Here is a 12,415-nt window from a genome sequence, read left to right on the forward strand (position 1 = left end):
GGTCTCCTGTAGGAGGTATAGAGCAGCAGAGTGTCTCGAGAGGTGGGAGTGTATTAGGCACGTCTTTCTGTGGTCATTAAGACCGCGTACGTTCCATGTAATGCATGTTAGATGAGACAGAGAGACTTGAAATAATATCTGTCCCTGATGTTGATCGATTTCGCTACGTGGCGTACCCCCGGTGGTGTACCAAAGAGTCCCTTCCAATGCACTACAGTGTCCCCGGGGTAGTTGTTGACATGTCTAGTAAGCATCTTGTCAGAGGGATCACTGACATAACCTCGACAGACCGAATATCGACTGTACAAAATATCGACGAAAAATTATCGACTACAAAATTATCGATTGCCTATACTTAAACAACAAAACACAAAAATATCGAAACCACATTATCGACAAAAAAAAACAACGACTACTACTATATCGACTAACAACATTATCGATTTCTAAAACATCGATTATCACATCTTTAAATGAAAAACGGACAAAATATCGAATACAAAAATATAGATAGCACATTTATCGTTTTTTTAAAATATCGAAATTACTACATCCTTGAATAAATCACTGTATTATCTTAAAATTTAGTCATACTATTCCTATTCATTCACTAATTGTTTCTAAAAAGCTATAAAACATACTATATATTTTCCTAACATTTATAACACAAAATAAATACAAACATACATTTTATAATACATAAACTATGTTTCGAACAACTAAACATTTCTTACTGCAAATTATATATATTCCTCCACTTTAAAAATATAAAGATAACATTACCTATACAAAATAAGGCCTTACACATTAAATAAACGTTAATTGGCGTCACCCATATAAGGAAAGCAATTAGTATAACAGGTTAAAAAATTCAAATCCACGAATTAAAACAGACTATCAATTTAAACAACCAATCCTACTTCAGAAACTATTAGACTAATACTATATAAACAAGATTACAGCAAACTAAAAATGCAGCCTAAATCTCCTAACTAAAGGAAGACGAAACTCTGCAGGATTTCTGAAAGAAAACGTATTGACTTCAACATAAAGACAGCTACACCTATATAAAGTAAGTACTACTACATTATTTTCCATCGAAAATGTAACTCTCAAACCTCACACCTATGTTTAAAAGCCAAATACCTAAAATATATGTTTTTTTTTTACTATTTATCCTACAGACAAAAAGAAAATACAGAAGACCTAGACAACACCTGGACATCAAAAGTTAAATATAAATAAGTAAGTATATAATTTAAATGTAACTTCGACATTTAATAGATAGGTAACTAAATAGAAACTAGCAAAAAACCTCTACCAAAATATCATAAATAGTTCTAAAATATTTGTACACATTTTCTCAACTTCCACAGGTACAAAAATATATACACAGAAAATAACAGTTTGAAGAACATCAACACCTGAAAAGAACTACTTGAAATCATAAAAAGATTTACAGGTAAATCAGAAATGTGTTAAACTGTATTATTAGAATACAACATTATTTTTTGAACAAATGTAATGACATTCTCTTTTAATTACCTCCTAGCACTACAATACAAGCATGACTGAAGGAGCTAAATTCATTTATTCACAAAAAGGGAAAATACTTCTTTGTTACATGGGATATGTCTACACTCAAGAGAAACAAAAAGATTTGAAAGTTTTTTGGAAGTGTACGAAATATTATGCCAACAAATGTTATGGTCGAGCTATAACTCAGGAGACTACTGTTACTTATGCTAAGGAACATAATCACCCACCCAATGTAACAGAAATAGAGATTAGACAAATGCTAGATTCCCTTAAAGAAGCTAGTACTAGTACTGATCAACCAACAACTGCTATTCTAAAACACCATTTAAGTGTACTTCCCCAACATGCTTCTAGCCAATTACCATCTATCGATTCCCTAAAAAAAACTATAGCTAGAAAAAAAAGAGCAACATGCACTACTCCTCCCACACCAAAAACTTTTGAAGAAGTGCAAATTCCCCCTGAACTCTCTGTAACTCACAATAAAGAAGATTTTATACTCTATGACAACAAATGTAAAGATAAAAGAATTATACTGTTTGCCACAGCAAACAACATGACTAAACTTACCCAATGCCAAACTTGGATGATGGATGGTACTTTTTCTGTATGTCCCAAACCTTTTTATCAATTATACACTATCCATGGTCATTTCCAAAATGCTAATATTCCATTCCTTTATGCCCTTCTACCAAACAAACAGCAAGCTACCTATCAAGAAATACTAACTGAAGTCAAACAACATACTAACAACTATTTTCCACAAAAAATTAACATTGACTTTGAAAAAGCTATGATAAACACCATCCTTAAAACATACCCACACACAGCAATACAAGGTTGCTATTATCATTTTAACCAATGTATCTGGCGACATCTACAACAATCTACCTTGAGTATCCAATACGCCACTGATAGCACTTTTGCTTATCAAATAAAAAAACTCATCGCCCTAGCCTATGTTCCACTGACAGATGTAACTGAGCACTATAACTTGTTAATAGACAGCCCCTACTATAAAAGAAACGAAGAAAGACTAAGCCCTATGCTTGACTACTTCGAAGACACATGGGTAGGAAGGCTACACAGATCAGGCCATAGAAGACAACCCAAATACCAAATAGCTTGGTGGAATGTCTACCTTAGCACACTAAATAAGGAAGCAAAAACCAACAATGCAGTTGAAGGATGGCACAATGCCTTCCAAGCAACTACAGGCCAAGGAACACCTACCCTTCACAAATTAATACAATCCTTACAAAAAGAACAGAGTTACCAGGAGCTCCGAATGGAGCAATCAGTAACTTTGATCGGACCTAAACTCACCAAAGAAAGGAAAAAAATGTATAACACACTCCAAAGTCAAGTTACCCTCTATCCAACTAGCAAAGGACTAGACTATCTATCAATGATTGCAAAAACAATTCTTTAAAACATAACATAACTATACACGTGACATTAAGCTTTTTTTTTTTTAAATCCTTAATTTTTACATGTAACAATTTGCAATTAAATTATCAAATACATAATATTAACATATATAAAATGTATTTAGATAATGTATTTACAAAATGTTACATACAACGTAACTAAAGCAAAAATTAAAACAGTTTCCCCACCCATAAAAAGTTTACTAAAAAATTACCTTATTGTTGCACCTTCAAACGTAATCCAATTCCAAGCAATCCATACAACACCATAGCAAAAACCCATTCAATCCATGGAAGCCCAAAAAAAAAATGCAAAAATACAAGCAAATCCATAGCGACTCCTCTCCAATGTAATACACACGATATACCATTGAAAACCCGAAAATAGTAATTAGTTACAAAAAACGCTCCTGCAAAACGTGAAAACCAAAACATTTGTGTGCTAAAATAAGAGTATATAATACTCGTCACACAACTCTGATCGAAAAAGAAGGACCTCCTCAAAAACAGTAAAACGCGACGATAACCTTGAAAAAATAAAATACATACCCACCCACACAAAAACACCCATACATATATAAAAAGATATATTTATACACCAAACATATTATCTTTGTAACATTTAAACATATTAGCTCACGTCACACACCTACAACTAAAACGCGGTAAAAATTAAATATCGTACACTCTACCTAAAACCGAAAACACAATCTTCTCTTAATAACCCTATGTACATAAACTTAAACACACCACACATACACTAACACTAACTTCATTAACTTATAAAATACAATAAAAACAAACTTACCCTCTCTAACGCGAAGCAGCATCCAACCGCGATCTGTTGAAGCACCAAGTAAGCCTAAATAACATTACGCGGTTAAAAAGTAGTCCCTTTATACAGCAAAAACCTCATTAATTTCTATATTTCAACACTTTAAAAAAATACACTGAGTATTACATTAAGTGTAAATAATTATTTAAATTGTAGAAAATTATTTCTTAAATATTCATTACTTTCAAATAATTATTCAACTGTTATCTGTTACTTTAAATATTATGTTATTATTTATATATACATGTTGAAAATAATCTATATGTTAAACAAATGTGAATATATAACCTTGTTACAAATAATTTGTTTATAAAAATAGCTCATATTAGTTTAAACATTATGTATGTATTAAAAAATGTATTTGTGTGTTTATCTATGTTAAAATTAATATTATAAATATGTTAAATATTCATAATATTAATTTGTAAAAATAAATATGATAACTTTGTAAAAAACAAAAATGTTACTGTTATAAAACAAATATACATATTTATCTATGACAATATATTCAATGTCTATGTGAATAACATAATTGTTATTAAATGAAAAGTACATATTACCAATTTGTTTCTTTAATTTATTTAATTACAATATATGTGAATAAACATATAAATATTTAAATATCATTTATTTGTTAAAAACATATATATGCACTTCATATATTTTTTTGGATAATAAAAACTGTTTACTTACAATTTTCAATAGAAATAAAAAATACATCTCTACTTACAATTTATTTAGTATATGTTAATAAACTGTTTTTCATTTATTCCATTTAACCCTGTGTATGTTTCCTTCTTTATTATTCTATATGATTATTAATTGCATATGAAATTTCCTATTTAAAAATGCATTTAAAATTGTAATAAATGTAAAAATGTATTTATCTTTTAACTACTACAATAACAATAATTATCATTAATACAAATTTTTTATATGTAATTTTAAAACTTTATTATAATATCCTACCAATAATAGTTATTTGTATTAAAAATGTTTTCTTATTTACACAGCACCAATTATAAACTCACAAAACCATACTACACATTAAAACCATACAAATTACAATTCCCACTTCACCAATTGTGAACTCATGGAAGGTGCTGGACACTGAACCCATACAAATTACTATTCCAACTCCACCAAGTATAAACATAATTTTTACCCTGTACCCCTGTACCCAAAAACCCCAAACTGACCCTGAACCCTAAAAATACCCCTTTACCCAAAAACTGAAAACTTACCCTGAACCCTAAAAATACCCCTTTACCCAAAAACTGAAAACTGAACCTGAACACTAAAAATACCCCTTTACCCAAAAACTGAAAACTGACCCTGAACCCCAAAAATACCCCTTTATCCAAAAACTGAAAACTGACCCTCAACCCTAAAAATACCCCATTACTCAAAAACTGAAAACTGACCCTGAACCGTAAAAATACACCTTTTCCCAAAAACTGAAAACTGACCCTGAACTCTAAAAATACCCCTTTACCCAAAAACTGAAAACTGACCCTGAACACTAAAAATACCCCTTAACCCAAAAATTGAAAACTGACCCTGAACACTAAAAAAAACCCTTTACCCAAAAACTGAAAACTGACCCTGAACCCTAAAAATACCCCTTTACCCAAAAACTGAAAACTGACCCTGAACCCTAAAAATACCCCTTTACCCAAAAACTGAAAACTGACCCCTAAAAATACCCCTTTACCCAAAAACTGAAAACTGACCCAGAACTCTAAAAATACCCCTTTACCCAAAACCCCAAAACTGACCCTGAACCCTAAAAATACCCCTTTACCCAAAAACCCAAAACTGACCCTGAACGCTAAAAAAAACCCTTTACCCAAAAACCCAAACCTATAACATTTTTCATATAATTATATACTTACAAATACTTACGTTGTAATGGTATGCGTTGTAAAAGTACCTGCGTTCTAAAAAAAATCGTTGTAAATACATGCGTTATAATGGTATTTGCGTAGTAACATTTTCGTTGTAATGGTAGTGCGTAGTAAAAGTTGCGTGGTAAACGTTGTATACCTTTAAAAAATATTATTATTTCCTTCTTTATTATTAAATTACTTCCCACTCTATTCCCCTATAAACCCACAACCCGCTACAGGAAATTAAAATTTTAATTTTACATAATTAGCAATTTATCAATAAAATAAAATTAATTACCAATTAAATTATAAATAATCAACAAATATTTTTTATATAAGAATTAATTAAATATTACTAACAATTAATAAATTTACATATTTAATGATTGATAATAAAATTACTTCCCACCCTATTCCCCTATAAACCCACAACCCGCTACATGACATAAATTATTTAAATTAACATAATTACCAATTAATCAATTTAATTAAATTATGTACAAATTAATTTTTATATAATTAAATTTTTTTATTTAATTAACTTTTAATTAAATATTACTACCAAATCATAAATTTACATATTTAATTAATTATAATTAAATTACTTCCCACCATATTCCCCTATAAACCCACAACACGCTACATCACATAAATATGTTAAATTAGCATAATTAGCAATGAATCAATTAAATTAAATTAATTACCAATTAAATATTATATAATTGAAAACTATTATTTAATTAACAATTATTTAAATATTACTACCAAATAATAAATTTACATATTTAATTAATTATAATTAAATTACTTCCCACCCTATTCCCCTATAAACCCACAACCCACTACATCACATAAATATTTTAAATTAGCATAATTAGCAATTAATCAATTAAATTAAGTTAATTAACAATTAAATTTTATATAATTGAAAACTATTATTTAATTAACAATTATTTAAATATTACTACCAATTATTAAATTTACATATTTAATTAATTATAATTAAATTACTTCCCACCCTATTCCCCTAAAAACCCACAACCCGCTACATGACATAAGTTATTTAAATTACCATAATTACCAATTAATCAATTAACTTAAATTAATTAGCAATTAAATTTAATATAATGTAAAAATATTATTTAATTAACAATTAATTAAATATTACTACCAATTAATACATTTACATATTTAATTAATTATAATTAAATTACTTCCCACCCTATTCCCCTAAAAACCCACTACCCGCTCCTAGAAATTATTATACTATTTAAATAAATTTTTATATTTATTAATTTTTTATATATTTTTTTCAATATAAATACATTAAAAAATCATATATTTAATCATGACTGTCGATAACACAACTTTCGATATTCTTAAAACCGATATTTTGACTTTCGATATTTTTTAACTACTAAAAATAACGATATTTTTTACTATCGATATTACTTACTCGATATTTTTTCAATCGATATTTTTAAACATACATGAAAATCGATAATAAATACATCGATATTACTTACCTCGATATTAATGCCATCTCGATATTCTGGAGTCGATATTATGTCCAGTCGAAAATAAAAACTCGATATTTAGACCACACACCTTGTCAGAGATGAAATATAGAGCGCATTGCAATGAACAGTAAACAATTAAAAACAATCCCTTCCCTCCCTCCTCCCACTCCAATCCCCCAATCATGTTGAGTCTCATAACTGACCACCCTATAGAATCTAACAACCTAAGAATTTGCAAGATAGGGAGTCATCCCAGAGGGGGGGGCGTGAGCTTGCCGGCATACTGCCCAGTCCCAACGTAACAGGGTGGCCGAGCATAGTTAACCCCCAGCAAATTGTGATTACAACCCATATCACAAAAAGATAACAGAGTAGATTAGAGAGTTTCTCTCATATAGAGGTGTAGATGAAAACACAGCCGCGTAAGGCTCAATATCAGGATACTTATGCTAGTCATTGTCACTGAGCTGACTATGTGACGAGTTGTCTTCGTCTCAATCTTTGTTTCTTTGCTGTTTGCTGCTGTGCTTGTTGTTTGGCAAATTTCATTGCTGCGCTAGCTTACATGAAGAAAGAGGGCTTGCCATTTGAATGAACACGGAGTTTGGCAGGGTAGAGCATAGCATATTTAATTCTGGCTTTCTGTAACTGTTTCTTTGCCGGAAGAAACTCCCTCCTTGCAGCTTGGACGGCCTGTGTGAAGTCTGGGTATAGTGAAATGGCATTGTTCTGGTATTGTAGTGTTTCTCGTTCTCGGACATGTTGGAGGACTGTGTCTCTTTCTCTGTAATTAGGCAGCCGGGCCAATATCGGTCTCGGGTCTCGGGTGCACCTACAAAGACATTATTTCCCAAAGCTTATACTTCCATACCCCATAATGAAATAAACAATGATAATGTTTGACAGCCAAGAAGTATTGTCCTTGCCTTTTGTCACCCTCAGAGATTGGATTCTTGATAGGGGGAGGGGAAGAACTTTCCAGAACCAGATGTGGCGGTAGGATAGGGAGTCCCCAAATACAAAGGCTGCCACCATATATAAATATTGGACCTCCACAGCCACTCATCAAAACACTCCTGGACCTGTGGAAGTTACAGGAGAGGACTGCCCTGCAGCCTGAGGACTGCCCTACTTCTTGGAGGACTGCCTTGCTGTTTCAGAAGGAAGCAAACACAAGGAGATGATGGCCGGAGCGCTGAAACTTTTCAGACACTCACCCCCAGTCACAGATCTGGGATGAATCCATCATAATTCTTTAGCTCACTTCGCCACCCCAGTTCAGACCCAGCTATATGCAAATCAGTCTTGACCCTGTGCCTCATGGGACCAGTCCAGCCCGAACTGCCAAGCCTGGATGCTTGTTTCCGGTCCGGGGAAGGCCTGGCTTGGCAGCTCAGGCTGGACTTTTCCCCTGAGGCACAAGGTCAAGACTGATTTGCAAATAGCTGGGTCTGAACTGGGGTGGTGAAGTGAGCCAAAGAAGGATGATGGATTCAACCCAGATCTGTGATTGGGGGTGAGTGTCTGAAAAGTTAAAGCGCTCCGTCCATCATCTCCTTGTGTTTCTTTTGTTTGCCCTAAGTTGGAAGGGTATGCCCAAATGTGGGTCCCTTGCTCACTTTGCCACTGGATTCAAGCTAACCTGGCTGATGAGGGGTGTTACCCCGAAACTGGCCCCAGGATGCTTGTTCCCGGTCCAGGAAACACCTGGCTTCGCAGTTCAGGCTGGACTTTTCCATGAGGCACGGGGTCAAGACTGATTTGCATATAGCAGGGTCTGAACTTGGATGGCAAAGTGAGCTAAAGAACAATAATGGATTCAACCTAGATCTGTGAATGGGGGCGAGTGTCTGAAAAATTGGACATTGGTAGAAAATGACAAAAAGGTGACAACAAAGTGGGTGGCCAGTAAGGAGCCTAACCAGTGGTCGAAGTAGGACTCCTAACTTTACTACTACTAAATGCCTTTTGTGCATACAGAAAGTCATAAAGTAGGATTTTGTCTTAGTTTAGTAGTAGTAAAGTTAGGAGTCCTAACTTTACTACTACTAAATGCCTTCTGTGAATACCAAAAGTAGAAAGTTAAGGATTTTATCTCAGATTAGTTCTGTGAATTGGCCCCCCCTACTTTTTGTGAAAAGACAATGGTCCTGGTATGGTTAATTCAGACACTTGAAATGCTACAGGCAACACATGGTCAGATTGGGAAAGAGGGCATTCGGCCGGTACATAGGCCCATTGGTAGAGGCCAGCTGTGATGCGTTAGTTCCCGCTTACATTTAAGGATGTTAGAGACTGTTAGCCGGCCATTGTCACATAAAGAATGACAATGGTCCCCTCGGGGCAATCAGAACATGCAGGCGCCCTCTCCCGCCCCACCTGAGGGCATAAGAGGGCTGTCTCTCCACGGGAAACCAGCAGAGCTCTCTCTGCCTTATGAGGAGGAGAGAGTGAAGGCGATGCCAGACTTCAGGAAAGTGACTTCAGTGCATGGTGACAGAACTCTCCACTCCCTGGTTGCAGATACGAATGTCTTTAAAATTATTCTGATAATTTTAATACTTGTCCTTTTGTTTATTACTGCAGTTTCTTTTTATTTTCAGCAGCGATGTACATTACTTAAGCCGTATCCCACCCAGACTGATTATGCCACCTCTCTAACTTTTCCTTCTTTTTATTTTAGCCCAGATGTTGGAATGTTTTACTAGTAAATATGAACAGGAAAACAAGTCTTTCTCTTGTATTACACAGATTGTTTGCTGAAAAACAGAATAGCAGCATCTGTTGGGGTATACTTGAGGCGAGGAAGTGGCTTTACACATGTAAATGCTATTGTTGTCTTTGACAATGCTGTGATAAGCTGGTGCAATGGGAAATCACCTGGCTACTACTCTCTTGGTTAGATTGCCAACAAATATGCATCTCATGGAGGGGTGTAGGTACTAATAGTGCAGCAGGTGAAGTAGCACTGAATGCCAGAGGTGTAAGGCGCAAATTGCACCCCAGGTATGTCCCTTTATGCTCAAGGTAAATGTGTTCCTGACTTAAAGTACATCTTTTTTGCAGCAGGTGTGCAGTGCACTGGGATTACATGCAAGACCTCTAGTGAGAGCCTTTCAGGTCAATGGGAAGTTTGAGAAAGGGCAAAGCAACTGGGTGACACATAGTCGCACCCAGCACCAATAAAGATTTTTGTATTGGCATACATTCTTCTCTTCCTCTCTTTATTGCACAAGCAAAGGCCAGAAGGAACACCCCCAATAACCAACTAACCTTTCTTTCTGCTTAAACAACCCAGAAATAACATACACAAAGTCTGCTGTGTAATGTGTTTCATGCAATGTTAAATGTACCTTGTCATTATCCACCACAATGGTACTAGTTTTGATAGTCTTGAAAGGATATAAGGCTGAGTTGGCCCTACTAGAGACCAAACTGTGCCCCGAAGTGTGCACATGAGCTTCTGTAACAGCATTTACGTAATTCAGGGATTTTAAAGGCTTGTAAAATATCGTAATCCACCTGTTCTAGTCACCTGTTTTACTCACAGACGAGAGTCTTACAGTCTAGTAGCAAATTGTGTATAGTGGATTTTTGTGCAACTTTCTAAGTGCCCTAAAATCTTCACATGGCAGGATGGCCACTCTCAGTGGCTCCATTGACTTACAAAGGAGTATTGGGAAGCTTATAAATGCAGCCGCCAAGTAGAAGTGGTGGATAACTGAAGCTAGCATTTGGAGATGAGCAGAAAAATCTCATTCGGCGGGGTGACATTTGAGTCAAGGCTTGGAAAATAAGTATAAGTAAATCTGGAGACCACTTAGAGTCTTCGTGCAAACAGGATAAGCAGCAGTTTGGGGATTCGTATGTGACGAGGAAGGGCAGTAATCCCCAGGGTGAATACACATTTCAGAAACCTAAGAGTGAGAGGTCTTAGGAGAGGTAGGTTAAGAAGGGTGAGCAGGAGTCACTTGAAAGTAAGGTTAGCAGGAGATTCTGCAAAATAAGATTTAGGCTGGACACTTTAATATCTGAGATGTAAGATCGAGATTCAAGGAGGTAAATTTAGTAGGACATTTGCTGGGAACCTAAGAGCGAGAGGAAGCCGGAGGGGCATAGGCTTGCACAGAGCATCAGCTGAGCTGAGAGAAAACAGACGTCTCAGAGAATTTCATGGTAAGCATGGTCTTCACTGACATGGTAGTCAGCAGGAGGTTCTGGTAAGAGTGAGCAAGAGATAGAGGGCCTATGGGTGAAGCGGGCTAGAAGTGGACCTGAGGGAGAGCAGGATTGCAAGAGCATGTGAAAGTGTGCAGAAGACTATTGGCATCTGAGTGTTTGCAGGAGTCTGAGGGATGTGAGGCTGAGAAGGAGCAGCAGAGGACCAGAGAGTTAAAATGAGCTTAAAGTTCCTGATGGTGAATGGGTAGTCTTTGGATCAACTGATGATGAACTAGAGCCTCACTGTCTTCAATGAGCAGGGTATCAGGTCCTTGAGAATGAACAGAAGCCAGACCTAAGGATGTACATGACTCTCTGGTGACATGTCGGTTAGTGGAAAGTGAGGATCCATACAAAGAAATAGAAGCTTTAGTACCTAATGGCAAGGAAGGAGTCATGGATCTAAGAGGGGGCGGATGGGGGACATATTAGTGAAGAGAGATTCATGGACCTGAAGATGAATGCCAGGAAACCAGTGGGTGAGATCGACCAATATTTTTATCCCTAGAAGCTTTAAAAACTTTATCTACCATAAAGTTATTCGAAAGTCAAACCCATGAAACTAAACATGCAATACTTCATGAAAGGTCATAATCCGCAAATATTGGCCACTTTATTTTTTGGGTGCCTGGGCCAATGTTTGGTCCCATTCCGACTCGGAAGGTAGGGAGTCTCTGGTGCTGAGTAACCTATGGAGGGCAGACAGGTAAACAAGCCTTCTTGTCAGAGTGTAGCTGCTTGAAAGAAATGTGAATGTGCGCATCTGGTTAACTTGCCCTTGTAAAGGGTGCTTGGCTGTAATTAATGGAATCACGTAAAGCTTCCTGATGACACAGATTTATTCTTTTTGAGTAGTATTGCAAGAGTGGTACCATCTGAGCTGTAAAGTGTGTGCTTTTAAAGGACAGTTATAAAAAAAATTGCACTATGTACAGTCTGGGTGTTATTAGCATCTATATTTTGGAAGAACTTTATCTTAAG

This window comes from Lissotriton helveticus, chromosome 4_1 (genome assembly GCF_964261635.1).
Source record: "Lissotriton helveticus chromosome 4_1, aLisHel1.1, whole genome shotgun sequence".
In the NCBI taxonomy this organism is placed as follows: domain Eukaryota; kingdom Metazoa; phylum Chordata; class Amphibia; order Caudata; family Salamandridae; genus Lissotriton; species Lissotriton helveticus.